Source organism: Xiphophorus hellerii, chromosome 10 (assembly GCF_003331165.1).
Source record: "Xiphophorus hellerii strain 12219 chromosome 10, Xiphophorus_hellerii-4.1, whole genome shotgun sequence".
In the NCBI taxonomy this organism is placed as follows: Eukaryota; Metazoa; Chordata; class Actinopteri; order Cyprinodontiformes; family Poeciliidae; genus Xiphophorus; species Xiphophorus hellerii.
In genome coordinates this window covers 23,094,810-23,118,927 of record NC_045681.1, presented here as the reverse complement: position 1 = coordinate 23,118,927, position 24,118 = coordinate 23,094,810, and the positions used below count along the sequence as shown (strand labels likewise).

Sequence of the window (24,118 nt, the reverse complement as noted above, 5' to 3'; positions counted from 1 at the left end):
CTCCCCTAAGGAGAGTAAACTTGTATCTTAAGATTTCCAAAAGGCTGCCAACATTTTCAAATAGAACTGGAAAGCTTATAACAAGGAGAGCGGGCAAACTTTGTCTCGTGGGCCTAAATTGTAGAGTCAAAAGTACTAAAGAGGAATTAATTATCAAGCAGATGAAATGGTCAGATTGGTTTTGTTTGCTTGTTTTTTTCTAGGAAAGAGATACTAAAACAAGAGAATTTAGTTTTTAAATTGTTTTAAGCTGAACTGAACAAATTTGTTCTCAGTTGTAAGTACTGGATTTGGGTCACTTCCTGTCAAAATGCTTGCTATATTTAGTCAAGTTTAATAAATTAAATAAAAACTGATTTGGCTGCAGCAAAGTCTCTGGATAGACGTGGCTCTACTAATTTTAAAAGTTACAAGAAGACGAATACTTTGTGTCGTACTTAACACTTTCTGTTGTCAGAATATTATGTCGGTAATAATTTTACCCTGATTAGTAAATCAAAACTCTCCATCTGCATCAACCAACAGTAGTGGTGTAACATCTGCAGAGTTGCAGTAAGGGGCCAATGCCACAAATGGCCCCTGGGCCACACTGGGAACAACCCTGGCTTGCAAGAATAAAACAGAGTAACTTTTCTGTACGCCGTTCAGCCTTTCTGTCATGCAATGAAGTCTTGCTCTCTCTTTCCGTCTCGCAGCAAACCACATACCTATCAAACTGTCACAGACAATGGAGCCAAAGAGCTTTTCCTATTGGATAATCCTGGTGGAACTGAATATGGTGAATTCACTGACAGAGAAAAAAAAAGGATTTTGGAGTTTCTGATCATCCAGACAAAAGCCAGGTGTGATCAAGCACTAAAAATAAAATCTCCCTCTGGTCACTGGCTGATATCTCTGTTCATCTCTATAATTAGTTCATGTTTTGTCGTCTTATATTTAATATTTTTGTAATCAAAATAACAGTATAAAATGTATTCAAGATTTGTTACACAGAGAATTTTATATCTTCCTCCAGACAATTCAGCAATCACATGCCTATCATTAACCCCTGAAATCAGGCCTATAAAATCCAACTTCCTCTGAGAATTTATGGGACATTGGGGCTCCAAACTACTGCAAGACATTATGGATCGCTCTCCAACAAGCTCCTGTAAAAGCTTTTCATTACAGAGAGACATCGTCCGATCAATAAAAGATTCTGTAAAATCTAATTACCAGAACTGCCGAGCCTAGAATGCATGAATATGGATATTTAGAGGGTGGCAGGAGTCCAGGCATTCCAAGTCTCACTGAAGAGCTTTCAAAAGCAGTTGAAATAATAAACCTATTTTAAGTAATAGGCACAGAGAGACTGGCTGATAGGAGATCAGGTGGAGGCACTTTAAGGCTGAGGCTCCATGCATGGCACGGTGGAGCTGTGGGTGGAGTCAGGAGGAAAACTCCAAGGAAACAGGGGAAGTGAGAAGGAAAGAGAGAGAATAGGAGGAGCCCAGGGTGTCATTTCTCTCTGTGTCAGCTCTCTGCCTTCCTCCTCCACCCCCACATCACTCCCCCATCACCCCCAGAGATGTGGATGCTTCGCGGGGACAATTACCGACTGACACTTCATCATGGGCCCCGTGACAGCCGCTGACGGCCCTCGTCCAAACAAATGATGCTGGGGTCGAGGTTGTGGGCCTGCCTCCGAGTGTGCCTAGCCCTGCCGCACTGCTCTGCATTAGTGTGGCAGGCCCACTAACACACACACCCACACACACGCCCCACACACACACACCCACACACACACACATTAAAAAAAGAGCTACATTAAAACAGACTCTTCTAAAGCAACCACCTCCTTCCCTTAAGAAAAACACATTTATCAGCAGAGGGGGGATGGTGGGCTTGGGACTACAGTTTTGTCAAACCTCATACCCCTTAGGTAAAGGGAAAGCTCTTTATCTTTGTGAGGCAACAGGGTATCACATGCATACATACACAAAATGACCCCCCTCTACTCCCCACACACACACACACTCCTGAACAAAAAACACATACATCTAATCAGATAATGGGGTTAAACAGCAACTTTAAGAGGCCAAAGAGGGTAAAAAAGTAAGTAATCAGCACAGTGACATCAGCAAGTATCTATTAACCCAGAGTCTTTGTGGCAACCAGGTATCACTCTACCCCCACCCCTTTCTATCTCCCCCCCTCCATAACAAGGAAAACCATCCGTTCAGTGGCTGAGTGTAGCTAAGATTAGATCCATAAAATAGGGCAGCTGTTAATAGTTAAAAAAGGGGGCAGGATGTAGTTTCTTAAGTAGAACCCATTACCAAAAAAAAAAAAAGTATTAATAAGAAGAAGACTGTCGAGCAGTAGTGGCTGTGTAGCTAGCAGACTGCAGATAAATAAATGCTGTCTGTGATGTTGGTCCAGGGAGGCAGATCAACAACAACATCAAATGCTTGACTAACACTCTGGGAAAAAAAAGCTTGCCAGACTCGGCAAATACTCAAGACAAAAAAAAAACAAAAACCTGGGACAAAGACAAAATAAGCGATGAAACATTTATCAAAGGAGAAGAAGAAGAGGACATGTTCTTTGCGGCTCTCTGTGAAGGTGCTATTCTGATACACCGTTACTAAAGGCCGTGCAAAGACGGAAACTGCTCTCTGTTGTTCACGGAGAGCACTTTAGTGTTTGTTTTTTAATTTCTTTATGTTTGCCATCACCTTCATCTTATTAATACTCCTTGTGCTTCAGCTACTGGTTGCTGCCCTTGAAAAATGGGGTTTGACATTGCTTCCATTGTTTTTAAAAGGAAAAATAGGAGCTTGGTTTGAGAACAAAGTAAGACCTGTCAGCGTTTACTAAGCGCTGCTATGAGCTTCTACACAGAGGAAAAATAGGAAATGACACCAGCGTCGCATGATATTAATTATGCAAGTGTTTACATCAGTCGATGTCATGATTTTTTTGACTTACTGCGGGAACAAGCATATTCACTTGTGATTGTAATTGCATTTCTTATTTCATGGAAACGCTGCAAATTGTGAAATTGTGCTTTATCAACAAAAGTGGAACATCAACAAAGATTTGTAATGAAAACCCAGCTATTGTAACTTAATATATACAGTATATATTGTTATTTACTGGCTTATCAGATGTTTTGCATTTACTGAAACGGCAAAGCATATTCACGGATTCACCTATTTGTAGAATTTTTGTGTATCTAAAATATTCAATATGAATCCTATTCCGCTGCCTAATTTATGAAACACTTACGGTACTGCACTTCTATTTTCTCACATCGGGGGCTGCTACAAAGAAAATCTGCCTCTATGAAACAAATTGAAGCACAAGAAGAGTCTAGCAGAAGAATGTTATTCATATACATCCATAACTGCAGGGTTTGAAGCATTCAAACTTTCGGTCATGTGGGCTGCAACATTCAACCTACTCCAGGGACAGTTTCTGTATTAAAAATACAAATATTACGTTGTCATTTTTGTTTCTTTTTCTTTTCACCAACATCAGACATGCAATATTAAAAAAACAACAACTACAACTTTTGTAGAAAAGGGATCTGAAATTCATTATAGATTGGAAACATAACAGTTATTCTTTCTTTGCAGAAGTTGCAGTATTTTTGCCAACTTTGATGAATGGATGTACCCAAGTCTTTATTTTGGTAAGTGTCAATGGATGTTTGTGGTCCTACATCCTGTTAACTTTAAGACCACAAAAAAGTGTACTCAACAACATTTTCATTCTGAAAAGACTTTAAAACTTCAGGAAAAAAAATCCCCTAAGAAAATTGTAAATTGCATCCTGCATCAAATTCCAATTCTGTATCTTTCCTGAACTGACACAAAATCAGTTTAAGGGCCACTTTGGACACCACTGATGTGTTACTTTTAATATACATATAAGACTGCATTCTGAAACTCTACCATCCTGCATTTTAAAACATAAATAAATAAAAAAAATGGGGGATGCACATCACCACACAGCCCCTGTAGACGAGTGTGTCTCAGGACGGAGTTTCCAATAGCACAAAAAAAAGAAGGCAAAACAAGAGTGGAAGGGAGTTCCTGTGAGGCAACTAGCTTAGAAAAAGTCATTCAGGGACTCATTCAGTTTCCAGTCACTCCACTAGTTTTCTTTTAATTGTTTGAAGTAAAAATGTTAAAGTTTCATCTCTGTTTTGTTCTCTATGAAAGGCCTGGGTGACCTTCCTTGTTATGAACTGCTGAGTAAGCTAAGCATTGCTCCTCTCTCTTTTAAAAAAAATTTTTTTGGGTAACTATTTTTCCTGCTGATGCGATTCGTCCGGGGCCAAACTATGCAGGAGTTGAGACATTTAGAAGAGGAGCCAAAGTGTTGAAATCTCTCTGCCTTAATCGCTCCATGATAGTGACTCACTCAGTATTTGAATATTGATCTCTGTGGTGATTATACGTGGAAAACAGCTTGAAAACGATACAGCACCTCATTTGTTCCCACTTGGCTGAAGCAAGTTTCCTAAGCTCAGTTCAATATGGAAAGAGCTTTTTTTCCCCCTCCCATCTCCCATATACACAGAGCAATGAGTGCTATTATCAGAAGCTCACTCCATCACTTGTTACTTACATTATTAAGCAACAGCAATCCGTTTTTACAGATAAAGGGCAGCGCAGACGGGAGCGTGCATATGTAAACATATAGGAGTTGTTTACAGGAAGCTGTCAGCTATGTGTCCTCATGATAAATAAGCAGTAAAGCATCCTCTTTTTAATGATGCCTTACAAGCCGGAACGTTGAATATTGACTGAAAGATTGAAAGCAGTCTCAAGGGCCTTTCCAACATGACATATGACTCTGATGGTGTGTTTTTTTCTTCTTTGTCCTTCATTTTTCCTCCTCCACCCACATCCCTTCCCCTTTTAGCTTTCCTTTTAGTCGTCTTTACACAGTGGCTTGTGCACAGACTTTAACCCACAAAGAACAGATCCAAATGCACATGCATGCCTCTCCACTCAAGACTCAAAGTAACATTTGCATGCTTTTATCCCCGATGCAGCAGGAGCCCTGCACGAAGGGCTCGACGTGCTTTTCCAAGGAAAAGTGCACAAGCTGTTGGGACCTCGCCAACACACGAGCTCACACTTTTTCTAAGCTAGTTGCCTCACAGGAACTCCCTTCCATTTATGTTTTCTCTTGTTTTGCCTTCTTTTTTTGTGCTATTGGAAACGCCGTCCTGAGACACACTCGTCTACAGGGGGTGTGTGGTGATGTGCATGCTAGCCGAGTATTAGCAGGTGAGCATGTCTGCATGTGTGCGTGTATTTAGGCTGCCTGACCCACAGAGGATGACAAATGGCTTTAGCAGGGGGTCTGCGCTTGACATTTGGGTTTGGTGTGGAAATGGACGGTGACCCGCTGGGGTCAGGCCTGCCAGCAGGGCAGCAGGGAGAACCATTCCTGCCCACGGCCCCAACCCCGTAACTAGACACTAGCAAAACAGTTGTGGTCACACACACACACAAGCGTACTCATTCAGCGTAATCACTCATTCAGTCAGGAGATAGGACGACATCCCAGAAGCAGGACCACATAGGTGGGGTGTCATTATAGACAAGAGACAGATGTGTTTGGTATGTGGTGTTAAGCATCCAGAGCACCATGTGTTTGCAACGATTATCAAATGTATGCAGTGCATTGCAAAAATGATTCACGTTTTGTGAAGAGTAGTCATGATGACTGTGGGAACTCTGGAGGAGCTGCAGAGAACAGCAGCTCTGATGAGAGAATCTGTGAGGATGACAACATTTAGTCATGCAGTCCACAAACCTGGTCTTTATGGAAGAACGGCTAGAAGAAACTCTGTAATCGTGGGACAAGCCAGGCAAATGTTGCAGCATCTTCAACACAACAAACCTTTGGAGGAAGGTCTTCTGGTTGAAAGACACCAAAAAATTTTGGCCCACATGCAAAACACTAGCCTGGCCATCATCTTCCTATACAATTTCACTCGATTTTCATCTCCCTTCAGTGCTGGAATTTCTCCAGCTGAACGTCAATCATTGAATCGAAGGAGGAGTTGGGAATGATGAGGTGGATTTTCTATGCTGTTGTAGACTTGTGGTCTGCCTATGTAGAGAGGTAATTTGGCAAAGGCATTCAGTCTGTGTTGTCCAGCCTTCCAAATGTTGAGAAATTAAAGTCGGAGTAAGAAGAATGTTTAAGGCATTTTATTGCTGATAAAGATATCGTAGGGCCTACTCCTCATTGGGTTGTTTACACGCACTCAATTTCCAGTAAGCTTCATTGAGCTGGCGCATTACATACATCACAACCAAACATTAGCAATTGGGTAAAATCAGATCCACTCGTTTAAAACCTCAACAGAGTCCACGCCTACAGGAAGCAATCATTTCTCAATAGCTGAGGGTCTGCACCCTTTGTTTAAAGCAAAAAGTAGAACAAGGTGCTGAGCTTTATAAGGCCAGCAAAATGTTATATTTAGTGGAAAAACTAACACTGTACTTGACTCTGCATTATGCTGCAGGGATCCTTTTCTTCAGGTGGTAAAGGAAAGAGGTTTGAAAACCTTACGTCGCTTTCCTTCTACTTTTATACCTCCCAAAGATACATGGAGGTTCCTGCTTTTTACTTAAAGTGTGAAAGAGTTCAAGGTGAATCAATATTTTCCAAGGCACTGTTGTTGTCTAGCAATCCAGATCTTTTCATGTGCATAGATACTGACAGGCTGCCACCACCATAGCAACACCTGTCTCTCTGTAGTGCTACTGAAGAGAAGCAGTGGTGGCTCCTATACTCACACACTACTTGGCAACAGGAGGTTACTTTATATACTATTTGTGACAGCTTTGTGGTAATAATGGAGCCCTGGCCCTTGCTAGTGCAATGGCATGCTCAGTCAAGTGAGACTTTGGCAACGAGAACACGCATACACACAGACTCATACACACCAGGCTGCCTCCCTCATGCCTAATGAGACCACTGGGAGAGCAGGAGGCAGGAAGAGGGAGATGAGTAGAGAAAGGAATGAAAAAGAAGATGAGAACTAAAGGAGGAGCTAAAGAAAAGGAGGGGAAGAGACACACATAGGGAGAAAGAAGCGAGGTCGTCAGCTACTGTGAGTGTTTGTGGAAGAATGGAGTGCAACCCTAGTCTTTGCAGAAGGTGGTTATGCAACGTAGTTAAGTGGGAGTGGTGGGGAGGAATCAAAGCTACGGGGTGTGTGTGTGTGTACATAAGGGAAGATCTGAGAGAATAATACAGAAATGCTCAGAATTAAGGAGGAAATAAGGCAAAAATTAGAAAAGTAGAAAGAAATAATGCTCCCAGTGGGAGGGGGAGAGAGGAAGATTGGATGAATAGTGGGTACATACTGTCTCAGTGCAGTGACAGCGCAGGTAGAGATGGGTTTAGAAAAAAAGCAGACGACTAGGATGAAAAACACACATGCCAAAGATACTCTACCTTTGCCTCTGGCTCTATAGCATCATCTGCTCGTCTAGGCAGGTGCACAATGCACTGTGAGGGTCGAGGGGGGGGCATGCGAGAGTAAATAACTTGCTGTCCAAAATGGGAATTGGGCAAGAATGTCCAGTGAAAAAAAATAAAGAAAGACAGGTCCAGCTGAGCCTTTGGTTTTTCCTCCCAGGAAACAGAAGGGTGTGAATTATTTAGAGAAGCTCAGTCTAATAAAATGAAGATCAGCCACTAGGTTTCAACATGGTAGAACCAGACAGCCACGCTTGACCCAAACTGAACTTTTTGGTCCACATGCAAAACACTTTTTTCACTGCACATCGCACAGATCACAACATGTGTACAGTTGAGAAGATTGCTGGAGATGATTATACTACCAAACTACACAAAGCAGCACATGGAGTCAAGACGTTTTTGTTGTTGTTTTTTTTTTTGCTCTACTGAGTTGACTTTTTGAGGAAAAGTTCATCAGATAAGCTTCGAGTTGAACGAATGCATTGAGTGTGTGCTTGAATCAGGAAGGAAGTGATGACACATTCAAATTGAACCCATAGTTGAAAAGCAAATTTAGCAAGGCAAATTTTAAGTGCAAAAGGAAATGCCATCCCTCCTGTTGGCGAAGGGACAAACCGACCTCCGTCTGTTTACTGAGAATTCTCCAGCACATTTTCTCACTGGGAGGTTGTTACCAAGCCACTTTATTTATTTATTCTTTAGAAACTACAGCAACCCACAGGCAGGGCGATGATACTGCAACTTGCACACCACTCTGACATTCTCTAAATGCCTGCATCACTGTCCTACGTTAACCTCAGTGTCTGCAAAGACCCCTAACACCTAACTGCCATGGCCGACTTTTATACAGAAAATAAAACCACTACTGTCTTAATGCACAGTCTTTACATCTAAGATGCATAGACCATAATATCACATCACTGGCAATTTCTATCAGTCAGACAAAAGCAAAGAAATAACAGGCGAATTTCATTATTCTTCATATATCCCTAAACAGTAAATGAAAGACCATTGTGTGTCTGTATTGACTTAGAGCAAAGTGCATATAAAAGGTCTGAACATTAGACGGATAGAAGGGTCCAGTGAGTCAATGCCAAGCAGAAATAACCAAACACATAACTGTTATTAGCCAATATAGCTTCTGGGTAATAATTTCACAGAGGACATGTTTACCTTAGGCACAGAGCGAACCCAATTAGACCATGTCAATGCTGCGCAAACATTGAGGATTGTAGCAATAAAGTAGGTCACCAGTGTCAAGCCCCTCCATTATGAAGACAGCTAACAATGCAGTCACAGGAATAATATGCTTGATTATCATTCAGTAAGGCGACCCGGCTGCTATAAGGGCTTTCAGTGGCACTGAGCTCAATCCTGTGGAGCCTGGAGGCAGACAGGCAAACAGGCATGGGCTGGTATGAGATTCTCACGATATGATGATGACCTGCAGGAAAACAAAACCATGCAGCGGGATCGAGTTGCATTTGTTTAAAATTGAAAGCAACAAATACTGAAAATGTTGCCGCAATAGTACACTACTATGGTAATACTAATAATAATGCTAAAAGGTAATTATGTTTTTACACATTAAGTACACAAACAGAGTTGACATCGCTAATTATGCTTGTTGCATAATTCTGATCATCATAATCCAACAGTACACGCATTTTAAAGAACCATACTTCACTAAAATAAGTTAGCCTATCAGCGAAGCCTTTAATAGTATCTCAATGCTAAACATGTAGCAGCAGCACAGATGTCTCCAACACTAAGAATCCACAGTCAGTTGCTACATGGATGATCAGAAGTTTCTGAAACATTGAAAGGTGAATGGTCATAATGGCACTTTGCATAAATCTGATGGCTGAATAACCTAAATAACAAATTAAAAACAATATATTTGTTGTTGAGCTCATATGGTTATATATTCAATAATTTAGCAGTAAAAAGTGTTTTTCCAATTGAAAATGTCTATTTTGTAAATATATAGTTTTTGATTAAAATGTGATTAATCAATTACAGACACTGTATTTAACTTGACTGAAAATTTTAATTGAGTCCCATCACAAATTTTTGGCTATTTGCCAGTAACTGTGGTCCCTAAACCTGTCAAATGCTGTCATGCATTTTCTGTTGGGGTTCACTACCTTTAACAATATATCTGCTGTTCTTAGGAAAGAAAAGCATGATTTGCATATCTCTAATAATGCTGAGAGGAATACCTATATTGTTAAATTTAAAAAAGGGTTTTCAAACATAACCACCGAATTGCAGTTGCTCAGAAACTGTAAAAAGCAAAATAATGATACGACACAAATTAACAGCTTGCTTTTTCTCCAGCATAGTTCTGAGAGCAGGACCCAGATTTATGTCTACATGAAACAAACAACTACTGTCTTTAACTTGTTGTCGTTCACCTTTCTTTCTTTCTTTCTTTCTTTCTTTCCACTGGCACACATGTTTTGGTTTACCTAAAGCAGCGTCCTATCTGAGCTCCGGCAGAGAACAGACTGCGGGCTTTGTCTGTGGTATCATTAATCAAGTGTTCTTTAACAAAAACAGAAAACCAGATGAGAGACAAAAGGAAGAGACGTGGGGGGTTGGCTCTTATTTAGGTAGAGAGAGAGAGAGAAGGAAAAAAAAGATGGTAAAAAAGCAACAAAAAGGAAGGAGGAAAAGGGGACTAAGTGGGGGGGGAAGTTTGACCCAAATCCAGACTTTCAATAAATCAAGCTATAACAATAACAAGAAAAGTTTTACTTGCAGCTTGACTGATTAATCAGTTGTTGTCGTTTTTAATACGGTCGACGCAACAGTTCTCTTTTTATGTCCCGCGTCTCTTGAGACAACAGTTGCTGCGCGAGTCATTTTATGTCGAGTGTTTATGTCTTCATGCGGCAAGGTTTTAACTCACGGAGGCCTAGATCGTTCACGGTTTAATGAGCCCAAGGCCCCTCGCTTTCTACTCAAGGTCCCAAGCTCTTAACGGAGAGGTGTTCCCCGTATGAAATCGCTGCACACAGAATCCGGCCTTCATCTCTTTAAACGGATAAAGGAAAAATATAAGTTAATTAAGGTTAATTTAACAAGTGCTGCTTTACAGATATGCACACAATGCGCCGTGGCCACAGGATGTGCAGCGGGCCTCTGAGACTCTTTGCGAGCTGCCGATTGATGGGCATTGAGTGTGGACAAGGAGGCCTCAGGATCGATAGGGGGCCATTACTGAGATGTGCCTACTGGGACGTGAAAGCTAGGGAGGGAGTGAAGATGCATCTGGGGCCCCTTGATGTAGTCTTCCTCCCCTTAACGGTGTGAAGTTTTACGCAAAATAAGACCATGAACACAAGCTGAAAGGAGGAAAGGAAACTCAGTGGAAGAGTTTCCTTTATCTTAGAACAAGTTCTAAGATAAATAAAAAGAATCACCCAACACACACCCACGCCAGCTAATAGTTTCCCAGAAGGATTCCGGATTAAAAGTGTTTCTTTGTTTCCTTTTCTCCAACTCCTATTTTTAGTGTCCTCACATCTGGTCCCATCTTATACACCCTTGCCCTCCATCATCGCTTTTTGATTCCCCCACAACCACACCTCACTGGGTAAGCTTCATTCGAACCCATTCTGAACTTTGCTCTTCACTCACAGCTTGAGAGGGAGTTTAATCTCCCTCTGTCTCAAAATAACCGAGCACGTGTGTGCACAAGGAAAACAACCAAACTGGTACTTCTGCAAACTGACTTGCCTGTGACATAATCCTCTCAACACTTGCAGTTTTTACGTGTTCTTGAAGTGTGCGCAGCAATTAATAAAAACGATGTCTACATGTTTATCAGGGCGTGGATTAGAGCTGGAATACCTTGAGGAAAAGAAGTGACTAAAGGCATGAGAAGTCTCAACCTTGGACACACTTGCTTGTTAAAAGTGAATGTACTTTAAATTTAAGTAAAGAAAAATCTATGTCCTGTGTCATCAAAATAATTTTAGGCTCAGTTCGAAAAGAAAAACAACTGCAGAAATAGAAAATCAAAAGGCATCATTATAAGACAAACATTCTCTCTAAAATATAGCGCTTTCCAAAACTATTCAGATGCTTGGAGATGGAAGTTTGTCGCACCATGGCAACAAACTTTCATTTGTTTTATTGGGATTTGACATAATATATCAACAAAGTATCAACATCTGGTAAAAAGGGCTCTAGTAAGATGAGACCAACCTACTTGAAACTCCCTCTAAAAACATTTATAGTTGCCTACTTTAATAGTTTACCATTTATATCTTAATATGCATTAAAACCAACGGTGGAAACTGCCTTAGCATGTCCACAGAAGCTAACATCTACAGTTTTCATTATCTCATATCCTGGGAATGCAGCCAATCAATGCCAAGAAAAATTGATGGTGCTTCTGGATTGGCTGCTTTGCAAACGCCAGTCAATAGCATGTCAAAAGCCATGCTTCAGCTTCCCAAGCTGCATGTTCTGTAGAACATTTGAGATATGCTTCAAGAAAAAAAAAAAAATCTGTGAATTGGCGGCGTGTCCACTGTACAGTTGTACCTGCCACCATGTACAAACATGATGTAATATTTTGCATACATGGCATTTTGACATTCCAATGTTTAACAATGTATATATTTGACACTACAGACACAATCTGTCTTTACAGTGATATTAATTGTGCCACCTGGTCATTTATACTTTTTTACTTAAATCCAGATCCGAACTGAAAATCTAATCTGGACTCCGGCAGTGTTCCCAAATGTGGGCTGAAATTTTTAGATATTAAAACATGTAATATCATAGATTTCATACGGGGAACACCTCTCCGTCATGTATGCATTTAATGAAAAATCTTCAAATTCAAAGTGCATACTTTGATGGTTACAGTGAAAGCATGTTGTACCTACTGTTGGTGTGCTCTGAAGCTGGCGTCTGCCTGGCTGTCGGTCCCAGTACAGTTACCCAACTATGTTCATTAATAACTACAAGTTGCAAAGCAAAGGGCAATGTTGATGAAGCAGGAAAACGGCTCCGTTGGTACCCACACAATTAATTACAACAGCTAACAGAACATGTTTCGATCCCAATAGTCAATCTAGACTTGAAAATCAAAGTTCAAAGACCATCCAGTCTGACCCAAAAGGTGCTTCTGTAACATACTGATCCAAGGTGGTTGAACTCAAAGGCACTTTTGAAAGGCTTCATTGTAAAACATTTTTAAAAGAAGGAAACCCTTTCCCTCTATTTTGGAATTAAGCACTGCTTTGTATTGAACTATTACATAAAATACACTGAAATTAGTGGCTGTAATTCATAAAATGTGGAAACCTTCAAAGGGGTGTGAATACTTTTTCAAAACAACCGCAGATGAGGGTAAAATCTGCCTCCTTAAAACATTGGACTTCTTAGTTCTTACGTTTGACATCATTACAGAGAGGTAATCATATAAAAACTAACAGACTAACAGGCAGTCAAGCAGGCAACTAAAAGCACTGAAGCGTTTAATCCTTCTAGTACAAACTGGAGGAAGAGATGGACCTCCTCGTCTCCCCCCCTTCTCTCACCACGCAAAGGAGCAACTATAACTGGTGCCCTTAAGTGATGTTATGCAGGAGGAGGCCTATTAAAAGTCAGTTAAATGCCTTTACCAGTGATTACTGACCAGCACGGAGGTGCCATGTCAGCTCTCCAACTAAATCCTTCTACGGCTGATCAAAAAGAAACGCATGCACGCGCATGGTTTCTTGGCCCAGCTAGCCGTCCCCGTTGGTTTGGACGGCCACAGCGGTCTACTGCCCGGTCGGCCTATTAGCAGCAGGCCCTCTGTTTCAGCAATCTGGGTTCCCTTTGCCTTTGGACAGGGACCAGGTCAGCCAGTACAATACGCCACTGTGTTTGGAGATGGAAAGAAGGAAAGAAAAAAAAGAAAGAAAACAAAAACTGCAGGCATGAGAGCCCTGGAACACAAAGCTGCAGTATAAATAAGACATGGATGCAGTAATGTATGCTTTGTTTGATGAAATGTGCACGTTTGCGCGAGTATTTTTTGTGTGTGTGTGGGGGTGTTGCAACCGTGGGGCCCAACATAGCCGAAACAACTCGACTCTCAGGTTTCTCTACACTACATCATTACATCATTGCTCCTCCAGCTTTTTCTCTACCATCCATTTCAGGACCCCTGGCATTCAGTCCTCCTCTCCGAGCCAGTGTGTGTGCATGAAGTTGTTGGGCTGTTCACCAGAACCAACATACACACACACACACACACACACACCCATATATATCGCTGTGAGTCTAAAACATTAAGGGCAAAAAGTACCGTATTTTCCAGACTACAAGTCCCATTAGTTGTGAAGAGAAAAAAAGCATATGCAAGATGCACTGGAGTATAAGCAGCATTTATTTGGAAATGGTTAAAAGTTAGAGGGGCGTCGTCCATGTTAATGATATGACCTGGTGAAAGGTTATGTGGGGACGTATCTCCACCACTCACTAGCCTCAATAGGTGTTCTGGCAGTGTCCAAAGGTAGCGCTGACAGACAGACGTGCTCCGTAAGCCTCTGACAATAAACAACAAATAAGATGAATGTGATGACTTCTATTTGGACAACAGTCGTTAAAGAGTTGCTCCCCTTTAATATCATGGAATAGCCGGCATTTTGAGAAACGCTGCAAACATTTGACGCCCAGCACAAAGTAGTATTTAAAATGTTTTCCAGTTCCACTATTAATTTTTTTTTTTAATAAATTAAAGTTTCTTTGATCTTTGAGAGCATGTACTTGCATTTATATGTTATTCTTATTATATTACTTGAAAGCGGTCTCAAAATGACAAGATTATTGTTTAGTGAAATAATTCCTGAGACAATTTATCATCCAGGAAAAGTTGTTATCGCAACAGGCCTAGCGCTACTGCAGAAAAGTTGTAAGAACATCGGCAGGACGTTCTTTATGTACCCAACTGGAGCCGTTCCTCCAAGTCTGGCCATCTTGCTTTCATACTGTATTGCGATTTGCTTTCCTCGTGGCTGCGGACGGTGAGGTTTAATCCTTGGTTTAGGTCCATCAGAATCAATTAATATTTAACGCATCAAGTCAAAAACTGCATCATGGGAAAAAATGTTTTATATATACATACAGTATATATATATATATATATATATATATATATATTTATATATATATATATATATATATATATATATATATATATATATATATATATATATATATATATATATATATATATATATATATATATAGTATATATATACGTGTATATATATATATAAATAAATCGTTTTTCAGCCAAACTACGAAAAAGTGCGATCTTATAGTCTGGAAAATACGGTAAATGCGTTGGATTATGCAACCATGACGACTACAATGTAAACAGGAGACATGAGGCTGCTGTGAGGAGAACCAGCAGCACCTGTCCTGTCCTTGACAATCTATTTCTCCCAGCTTGTGGGTTCTGAGCTGAGCAGGCTTAGCTTCACTCAGTATGTATGGTAACTCGGAGGAGAACCATGCAGCTGAAGCCTGCCAGCCCACCACAGGGAATTTGTTTATGTTTCCTTGCTGCCAAGTTCCTGTCAGGAGGCGCCCCAAAGAGGAACTGCAGACTGCTCAGTACAGCGAGCTACGCCCTCTCGCCTAGTATGACTGGGGTGTTTTTTTTGTTTTGTTTTGTTTTTTTTTTCTTTCATCAGAGTACAGTATTGGGTAGAGCTCTGCAGCAACACTCGGATCCAGGGAGGTCCCCCTCGTCAATTACAGCTCTCCAAACATCTCACCATCTATTGTTCCAATAAGTAAAACAAGCTCCAGCAGAAAGCTTAATTCACAAGCCTTAAAAGATTTACAACAACGCTCTGGAAAACACACGAAAGGGCGCGAAGAGGTTTCATTAAAACAACATTTTACGAGGGGCTCTTTGTTATGCGGTTGATTATAGGTGCTGTAAAATCTGAGTACCACCACATTAAAAACACAACACTGGTATAACTCTTGTGAACTGACTGGAGCAGTTGTTGGAGGCGGGGGTGATGGTGGGAGGGGAGCTAAATTAAAGAGTAATGTGTTCTGACTCCTAGCATGCATACACACACACACACACACACGCCTCCTCAGATCATAACAGCCTTATGTTGCGTTGGGTTCAGATAATCGATAAATGCTTCACACCATTTCTTCCATCCACTGCTCATGAGCAGCCTTTTTAATCTATGAGGGGCCATTAAGTGCATTATCTCTCTCAAGTGCTGAGGACGTCGACAAATTTGTTACTTTGCAAAATGGAAAGAGCCACTCAGAGTTATGTCTGGGCAATGAGCCATCATTTGTCTTCATATCATATATGTGTGATGACCAGTCCGCGATTACGTGTGTGTGTGCGTGTGGGTGTGTGTGTGTGTGTGTGTCAGTAGATGGAGAGATGTGGGAGTGAATAAGTGGAGAAAGAAAGGGTCAGACAAGGCCACACTAAAAGACGTGAGACCAGGGCCGTGAGACAAAGGAAGAGATCCCACTCTACTCACTATTTCCACAAGGAATATAAGGAATAGAGATGAGTTGGTATGAATGATGAACCATTTAATTCATGTTCAGGAGCAACAAGAAACCAGTGTGTGGGTAGAACTAGAGGATTTTCAGCCTCATCTACCTTGATTAATTGCCAGCTGGTCTGAAGCTCACACATCTGATCTTTGGCCAGTTAGAGGACGCTGTTACAGAGTGAAGACTCAAAGTTAAGTATTTTAAGTATCAATCAGGTCTTTTTGATACTTCACATAACAGGATGGCTTTATACTGGACTGCATTAATAACCAATCCCAAGTCATCTTAAGTTTATTGTTATACCTTGTGGATGTTTCTACCAGATTGACAATGTAAACGTAATAACACAAGCAGACTGCCTTTTTATGGAATGACTGTTAACTCTGTTAATAGCTAATATTTGATGTCACATATTTAAAATGTCACTACTGCAATTGTTTTATCTGTTTTACAGTGATTGCTATCCTAACTCTGCTCCCAAGCGAATCATAAATGACTACTAAATGAAGATCATTTAAATATATATTGCTATAATACAGATCTTAAAGGGGCAGTATTATATGTTTTCCAGTTATATAGTGTCATTTTATAGCATAATCAAGTAGCTATGTTAACTGCAGTTGTTATAAAAATTCTGTATTATTGCTTAAAAGAAATTTGACTTCAACTGCAGCTGCAAGGAGGAGCTTTGTCATAAGAGGCGGAGCTAGGTCCCAGCAGGTGTTTTGCGCAGCTGAATGGCTGCCACGGGAGACTAAAAGGATTTCCATGTCCAAGTGTCCACTGTAAACATAATGGGTACCTCTTCATTAGTTTCTATGCCATAACATAAATGTTTAGCCAGCTGACCAAGAGTGTACAGCAGCAGGTAGGGGTGGGGCTGAGCTGCTTTTCTCTCCGCTTAATAAATCTGGAGAAAGCTCCAGTCTCTCATGTACTTTCAGGTGTATCTTAAAGGAATTTAAAGCACAGAAATGGTATGACAACACTTCTAGCATTTAAAAAAAAAACTTTCCATAACCTTGACAGGCGTTTTTAAAAGCAGATTAAACAGCTAAATTTCTACCTGAGAGCCAGCACTTGAAAACGTCTGCAATCTTGCTGAGCATAAGGAAGGAAACCTTTAAACAGTACCTTGCTATTAAATATCTTACAATACATGAGCTACAATGAAATGCAGTGGTAGAATCATCGCTCGGTGAAAGTGCTTGCAGGAAAAAGAAAATAAAAAGTTTCAACAGTATTCATTTTGCTTCGAGCTTCGGCTGCGATGTTTAGCGTAATTACACAGGAACAGCTGAGCTGAAGCAACACACTTCAACCGCCGTCACATTTTTATGCGAGTAGGGAAGCTGGAAAAGAAACATTTGCACTGAAAAACAACAGTGGAGAACTATTCTAGACTGAGGGGAAAGGCAGCCGGCTCAGCAGTCATCGCCGACCTACCGCACAGAGTGTGAATCATTAAATGCATGTGTTCCACATCAGCTGCTGGGGCTGCTTCCAACTCACTTATGAGACTGGGATCTAAATTACGATGGGAGGAGAGGGTTAAATGCTATTTTACATGGAGCAGAAAACCCCAAAACCTGCTCAGTCAGAGAGTGAAAGGGAGATGGAAAACATCTTTTTCTTCCCCCTTTGTCAAAACAAAGCAGTAATGAGTAAATGAGGCTGCTAATAGAATGATTATATAATTTCCAAGAAGTGCGACGGTCCCTATTGGATATAATGAGGTGAAAAAGATCAAGAGGAAAGACAACAAATGGGAAAACAAAGCTAAATCATCATCATCACTGAATCGCATCATGTTTTTCTTGCTTCTCATTACTAGCTTCCTGGCTTACCAAAGCTAACACAACAAAGGAACACGTTCAAACATATAAAGCTCCCTACAAACCTACTCCATCCCCTTTAGCAGTCTCACTTTTTGCACTGCACCAACCACAAACATCAAGATGCTGTTTTTAGCTTAGATTTTATGTGATAGATTAAAGTAACCTATTGTTTACTAAGTAGGGCTGGACAATATGGCTGAAAAATGTATCACGACACAAGCATTTCATATAAGTCAGTATCAATAAGCATTTATTAGTTTTTTCTTTTAAATATCTGAAATACAGCCAAACTGCTGGCATTAGCTTTCCTCTTTTATCCAGTTTTCCCACTATGCCGTTGTGTTTTTATTGTTAAGCAGTTATATAGCATGGTGGTGAAACCTTAAACTGCTGATGTGCAAGTTAGTCATCAGGTTGTTGCTAGGTAACCAAAGAGTGAGCTGGCTGACGCCACCAACCTAGCTTAGCTGGCCGTGAGAGGTGAGGCCTTTCCTCTGCCTGCATCTCCCAGAATGCTATGCGGTTCTGGATTGAAGTTCAGTGAAATTATTGAAAATTCTACCAAACCTATTGCCTATTGATATTGATCACGTGTCTGTTGTGATTTATATTACTGTTCTTTTATTGTACTGCTAAGTGGGAGGAAAACATTGCATGGTTTGAAAATGTTTTCATGAAGAAAAATCTGGTAAGTGTGGAAGGCGTTTGCATTCAGTTGCAATGAATCAATACTTTGCTGAACCTTCACTGCAATTCTAGCTTCAAGTCTTTGAAGGCATGTCTGTACCAGTTCTGGTTGATTGCTCTGTCCGACTGGATAAAGTTCTGTGAACACTAATGTTTAAATACATCCACCCATACTAAATTGGATTTAAAGCTGACCTTTGACCTTTCAAACAATGTTTGATATAAAGTGTGCTACTTTAGCTCTGACTACATTTTTTGAAAGAAATTCTGACAGAAAACCAGAAAAAAGGTCCGGTTTGCATTTTGCCCTAAACCATGTTTGATCTGAATGTTATGGCATACAAACCGGCCGCAACATAACGTAGGGACGCGTTGATTCGACTGCGGGTTGGGTAGCTGGTCTGAGTTGATGGAAAGATTAACGGAACCAAATCAAGGACAGTTTGTGAAAAAAACCTGTTGGAATATACAAAAGACTTGCAACTGTGGCAGACGTTCATCTTCAAGCAGGGCAGCAACTTTAAATATAGGCCACAAGTACTATTGACTGGTTCAAATCAAAGCGTACTCACTTGTCAGAATGGCCCAGTCAAAGTCCAGAAATAAAATTAATCTGCATTTTTGAATCTGTGGCAAAGCTTAAAATGTAATCCTACCAGAGGTTTTCCAGTTGATTTGATTGAGCTTAAGCTGTTTTTGCAAGGAGGAATGGGCAAAAATGTCAGAGAGATGTCTAAACCTGGTAGAGACATAAATCAAAATATCTGAAACCCGTTTATACCAACTGTCACGCCAAAAACAAAAAAAAGGAATTGAAAAAGTTGTCTCCTTTTCCTTCCAGTTCACTATGATGTACTACTTTATGTGAATCACACAAAACTCTCATAAACTACACTGACGTTTGTGGTTTCAGAGTGCCAAAGTCTGAAAACATTCTGGGGGTATGAACACTTTTGCAAACCACTGTATATTTGGACGAGGAGAAGAGACTTTAACAAGAAACTTTGAGCTGTAAGCTTGGAAAATAAAAACAGCCAGCTTTTAACCAGCCATTTGCCAAACTGGATGCCAACAAGGGAACATCCGCCAAACCACTTGACATTCCCACTTACAACACATGAACATCTTCTGTGGGTGTGATGTGGGCATCTGACAAAGCGGCTCTTTTCTAGAGGGAGTCTGTAATGGCTGGCATATACATGCAGGTACACATACCGACCCATTTGCTAATGCTTCCAGTCTGGTATGAGGGCAGGTATTCGTCTGGCGGAAGACATGCCAGAAAGCGACACTAGAAGCCCCTCAACCTCGAGACTTGCAGACAAAAAAAAAGGAAAAACTGGACTGCTGCTTTGACTAGCTGAGGGAAGCTGAAGGAATGAGATCAAACTGAATCGCAAATTCTTTGACTGCCTTAAGCTCTTATAACTAATATTAGGAAGATGGATCAGTCCCAAAAGTCTGTCTTCACAGAGAAATAGCTCATGTTCAACAAACGAGTTTGTAATGACAAACAGCCCTGTTTTTTTGGACTGCCAGCTCCGTTTCAGATACAACAGACCCAGAATTAAGGCACGATGTTACCCATTCAGCATGCAACGCACAAGGTTTCTGCAAGATCGCACAAAAGTGACTCCACAGGTCTGACATCAAGCCAGATCCGCACAAGCTCTGACTTTTTCTCGAAGCCAGCAAGAAACAGAAGGCATGACATGGGACAAACCGAGGCAACAGACTCCATCGTGAGCTTACAAGTTCATCCTTGTGACCACAATTCAAATGTGGCATGTGACACAGGACGGAGCAATGCCCAGAGACGCAAGTGTTGAAAGTCCAATTACACAGAGCCAAAAACAACAACAAATTCCCACTTACCCCAAAAACGTCAGCCTCCACGTCCTGCGCCAAAGAAACGTCCCTTTGAATTGATAGCAACTCCTACACTCTGCAAAGAGAGAGAGAGGGAGAGACAGAGAGAAAGATATTTGAAACCGAGAGCTTTTGTGGGCCTTATCCACGTGCTGCAGACTCAGAGACTCCCAAGTCTCCCTGGCATAGACCTGCCTTGCTACATGAAAACTCTTACACTCTTTTTCCCCTCTCGTACTTTCTGTAATCTCCCCACCCTTTTTCTGATAGATTGCACTCTCTCCTCTGCTACATTTGTGCCTCAGACATCATGTGAAAAGTGGAGTAAAGAAGTGCTTTTGTGGTGTGTAAATTACCTAGGGCCTAGGCAGGCACAGTGGTGCTTATGGCCACAACTCAATTACAGCAATGTGAATCAGGTGGCGGCCTAGAAATCCCCTTAGCCTGATGCGCAAATAGGGACACAGAGGCGCCTTCATTGTCAGGACAGAGAAAAATCTGAAGTGGCGTGTCATCTCTTCACAGAAGAGGAGTCGGGGGCCGACGCTGCACAGATGAATGGCTATCGCAGACAATGATTCAGCAACACTAGTTTGGAGGGTGAAAATAACACCATTTTGTTCATGGAGGTTGTCAGACGTTAATAAATGTTCAGAATCTAATTTCAGATCTAATCTGGAAAAAAAAAGTCACATGGCACTTCTGAAAAAATCTGGTAAATGGCACCTTTGTGGAAGTAGAAAACTTGGAAACATATTTCTTGAAATGTCTCAAGCTAAATCAAGTGGATAAAAGTTACCACAAGTTGAAAGCAGAACTGGTGGATGTATTTGATTCAACAACAATGCCAAACTACTTAATCATGACCAATCGCATTTAGAAATAAAGTTCTCTTCAACATACTCTGGGTATACAATCCCTTGAGCTCCGAAAGAATGTAAGAAGAGAATGGGGTCTTCCAAGGTGTGCTTAAAAAGAAACAAATAAATCCAAATATTACAGAAATAGGGAAATAAAAAATATGGGTTTAAAACAATTCCTCTTGGCTAGGGCTAGGAGGAAGAAGACCCTGTCCCAAAAAAAATAAGACTCCTCCAGGGAGAGGTTGCGCCATTTTACAAGCACCAAATGAATTTCACATTAGTCTGTTATCACCGGTTCCTGAGGATAAACTGTTGAAGCATATGGTGCACTCTCTTTTAAAAGTATTCACACCCCTTTAAGATTTTCATATTTTCTGATGCGGCAATCAAAACCTTTTATGTAGCTTTGAGGTATTTAATTTGATAAACCAAGACAAAGTAATAAACAAGGAAAGGTGGACATTTATATTCAACTTCCTTACTCCAGAGATCATTCCTATTCAGTATCACAGGGAAGGGAAAAGAAAGGAAAGAAAAGGAAGGTGGTCAAAGTTGATGTGAAGATGGATGGAGCTACAAATAAGACAATCCTAGAAGGATACTAAAAAGACTAGATACCGCAGTGGAAGTTCACATTACAGCAGCACAATCCTAAACATGCAATCAGAGCTACAATGGAGTGGTTTAAATCAAACCATATTATTGGCCCAGTCAAAGTTCAGACTGAAATTCAATACGAATCTGTGGCAAAAATAATGTCAATTGACACCGGCTGATATTTAGCTATTTTAAAAAGAACAATGAGCTTATGGAGACAGTAAGTACCTGCAGCTATTACTGCAGCAAAAGGTGGCTCAACAAAGTATTTACCCATTAATGCACACCATACCTATTAATTTTTTTTTAAAACTCTGTTTCTTTCCATTTCATGATAAAATTCCAGTAAAACAAAGACGTTTGAGCACGATAAACTGTAGCTTTTCTGTAGCCGAACGGTTTTATTTTAATGACAACAATTCAAAAGTAATCTCATCTTACATAACCTTATCCCAGCTCTTCCACATCCACAGCATAAACACCTGGTGTACAAAGCAGCCCTGTGGTGTAGAAGTTGACAGGGTTTGTGCTAGTATGCCTCGAAGACTTGAAGCAAATGCCACCTTGCATTGTGAGGCTTCCTTTCTATTTACGATCAAGGTAAGGAAGAAAGTGTCCAGCAATAAACCTTAAACATTCTGTATCCAAAACAACCACAGCCTCGCCTAGAGCCAGCATTACTGAGGTAGTTAGAAGCTTGGCATGAGCCCTACATGTGAAAACTCAAAGTCAAACTAATATCACACACAGCATATAGTTGCAGGCTGAATGTCTGTTTTATGATCTTGTTAATGAAATACTGTTTATTGGTGCAGATGAAAACACTTTAATGTGCAACATTCATGGTGTGCGCACGCATGTGTGTATGTGCTAGTTTCTATTCCATCCCAACAATAACCCAGTCAGTTGATTTGTGCAGGGGCCTTGGCACGTCCTGTTTCATTACACACCCTCATTTCCTGTTTGTAATTCTGAATGGTGTTTAGAACCGAACGTTTTCTTCTCTTTTTACTAGGCCACAAAATCAAGAGTAGTTACATTTCTAGAAAGCAGAGGAGTCCAGAAGAAAGAAGGACAGAGTGGATGCATACCCATGTGTGTTTGCGTGCATTTCAGATGATGCATGTCCAAACCCTGCAGCTACACTGATGAAAGCAGACAGGAATAGCCTCGGGTAATCACGTCTTTATTCTTGCTGAAGGGCGAAAGCTACTCAGTGCAGAAATTCACCTTTAACATATACTGTTGGAGCGCTGTCAGATTCTCAGATGCAATCTAAATCGGCTGCAGAGAACAAGAACTTGTTCGATCAAGAACTCCCTTTCTCGCCAAGAGAAGACTTTAAAAGATGGTCTCCAAGGCACGGGGTTACGACCACACCTGGGTTTTGTGACGAGCAAACCAACTCTCCAAGTTAATTTCTTCACCAGCCTTGGAATCTGGACTCAAAGTGGAATCATTCCTGAGCCTCGTATCGACTGATAAAAAGCAACAGCCTTCCACTGTGTGCCTAACTTTGGGATTGGCAGCCCTGCAGCGACAGTCATGAGCTCACATTTAAACAGACACAATGTGTTGTTTTAACTTGCTTGGTTTCATAAAATTCCTCCAGCCACGTGCGCGCACACGCACGCGAGCAAGCGTTCGGTGGAGATAAACCCTTCTTCCTCAGACACTCACTCGCGGCGGTGGAAAGCCCCTTCAGTGACACAGAGATCACATAACCTCCCCTGACACCGGAGGACAGAACTCCCATTGGAAAGATGCAGATTCACACACGCTGAGTGTCGGCCAAGGCTCCAGACTGCCATTGTCCTCAACAGTCATCGAACAAAAACAACAAGGAGGGTCACGAGAGGCCCCCAGTGGAATGGGAAACAACCAGAAAGTGAGACAGGGAGTCAGACAGACAGAACGCTCGGAACAACAACAACAAAAAAATAAATAAAAAATAAAAGACTGCTTCCATATGGAGTTTTATGGAGCCAAACATTATCAGGGGAAAGGTGAATTTGACTTATGCTCAATTACTCAGGAAGAATCCGACACTCCGAATGTGTCATCCCAAAAAGATTTGCCAGCAAAAACACATATGGATAAAAATAATGTAAATGATCACACCCTGGGGTGTAAAAGAGTTTGGTATCAGGGTATCTGTAAAAAAAATGCATTCAATTAGACTCCAGATTTTTTTTCTCTCTCTGT

General features: G+C 40.9%; 1 protein-coding gene across 2 annotated transcripts in view; it reads right to left on the bottom strand.

The window, feature by feature from the left end:
* Nucleotides 1–24,118, bottom strand: part of raraa (retinoic acid receptor, alpha a) — a 188,390-nt gene that overhangs the window by 144,079 nt on the left and 20,193 nt on the right. Inside the window, exon 2 of one of the 2 annotated variants that reach the window (XM_032574246.1) lies at nucleotides 20,460–20,529. The exons of the other annotated variant lie outside the window; for it this stretch is intronic. The gene's annotated coding sequence lies outside the window, so the exon portion shown is untranslated. The remainder of the gene's footprint in view (nucleotides 1–20,459; nucleotides 20,530–24,118) is intronic. 2 annotated transcript variants of the gene reach the window in all.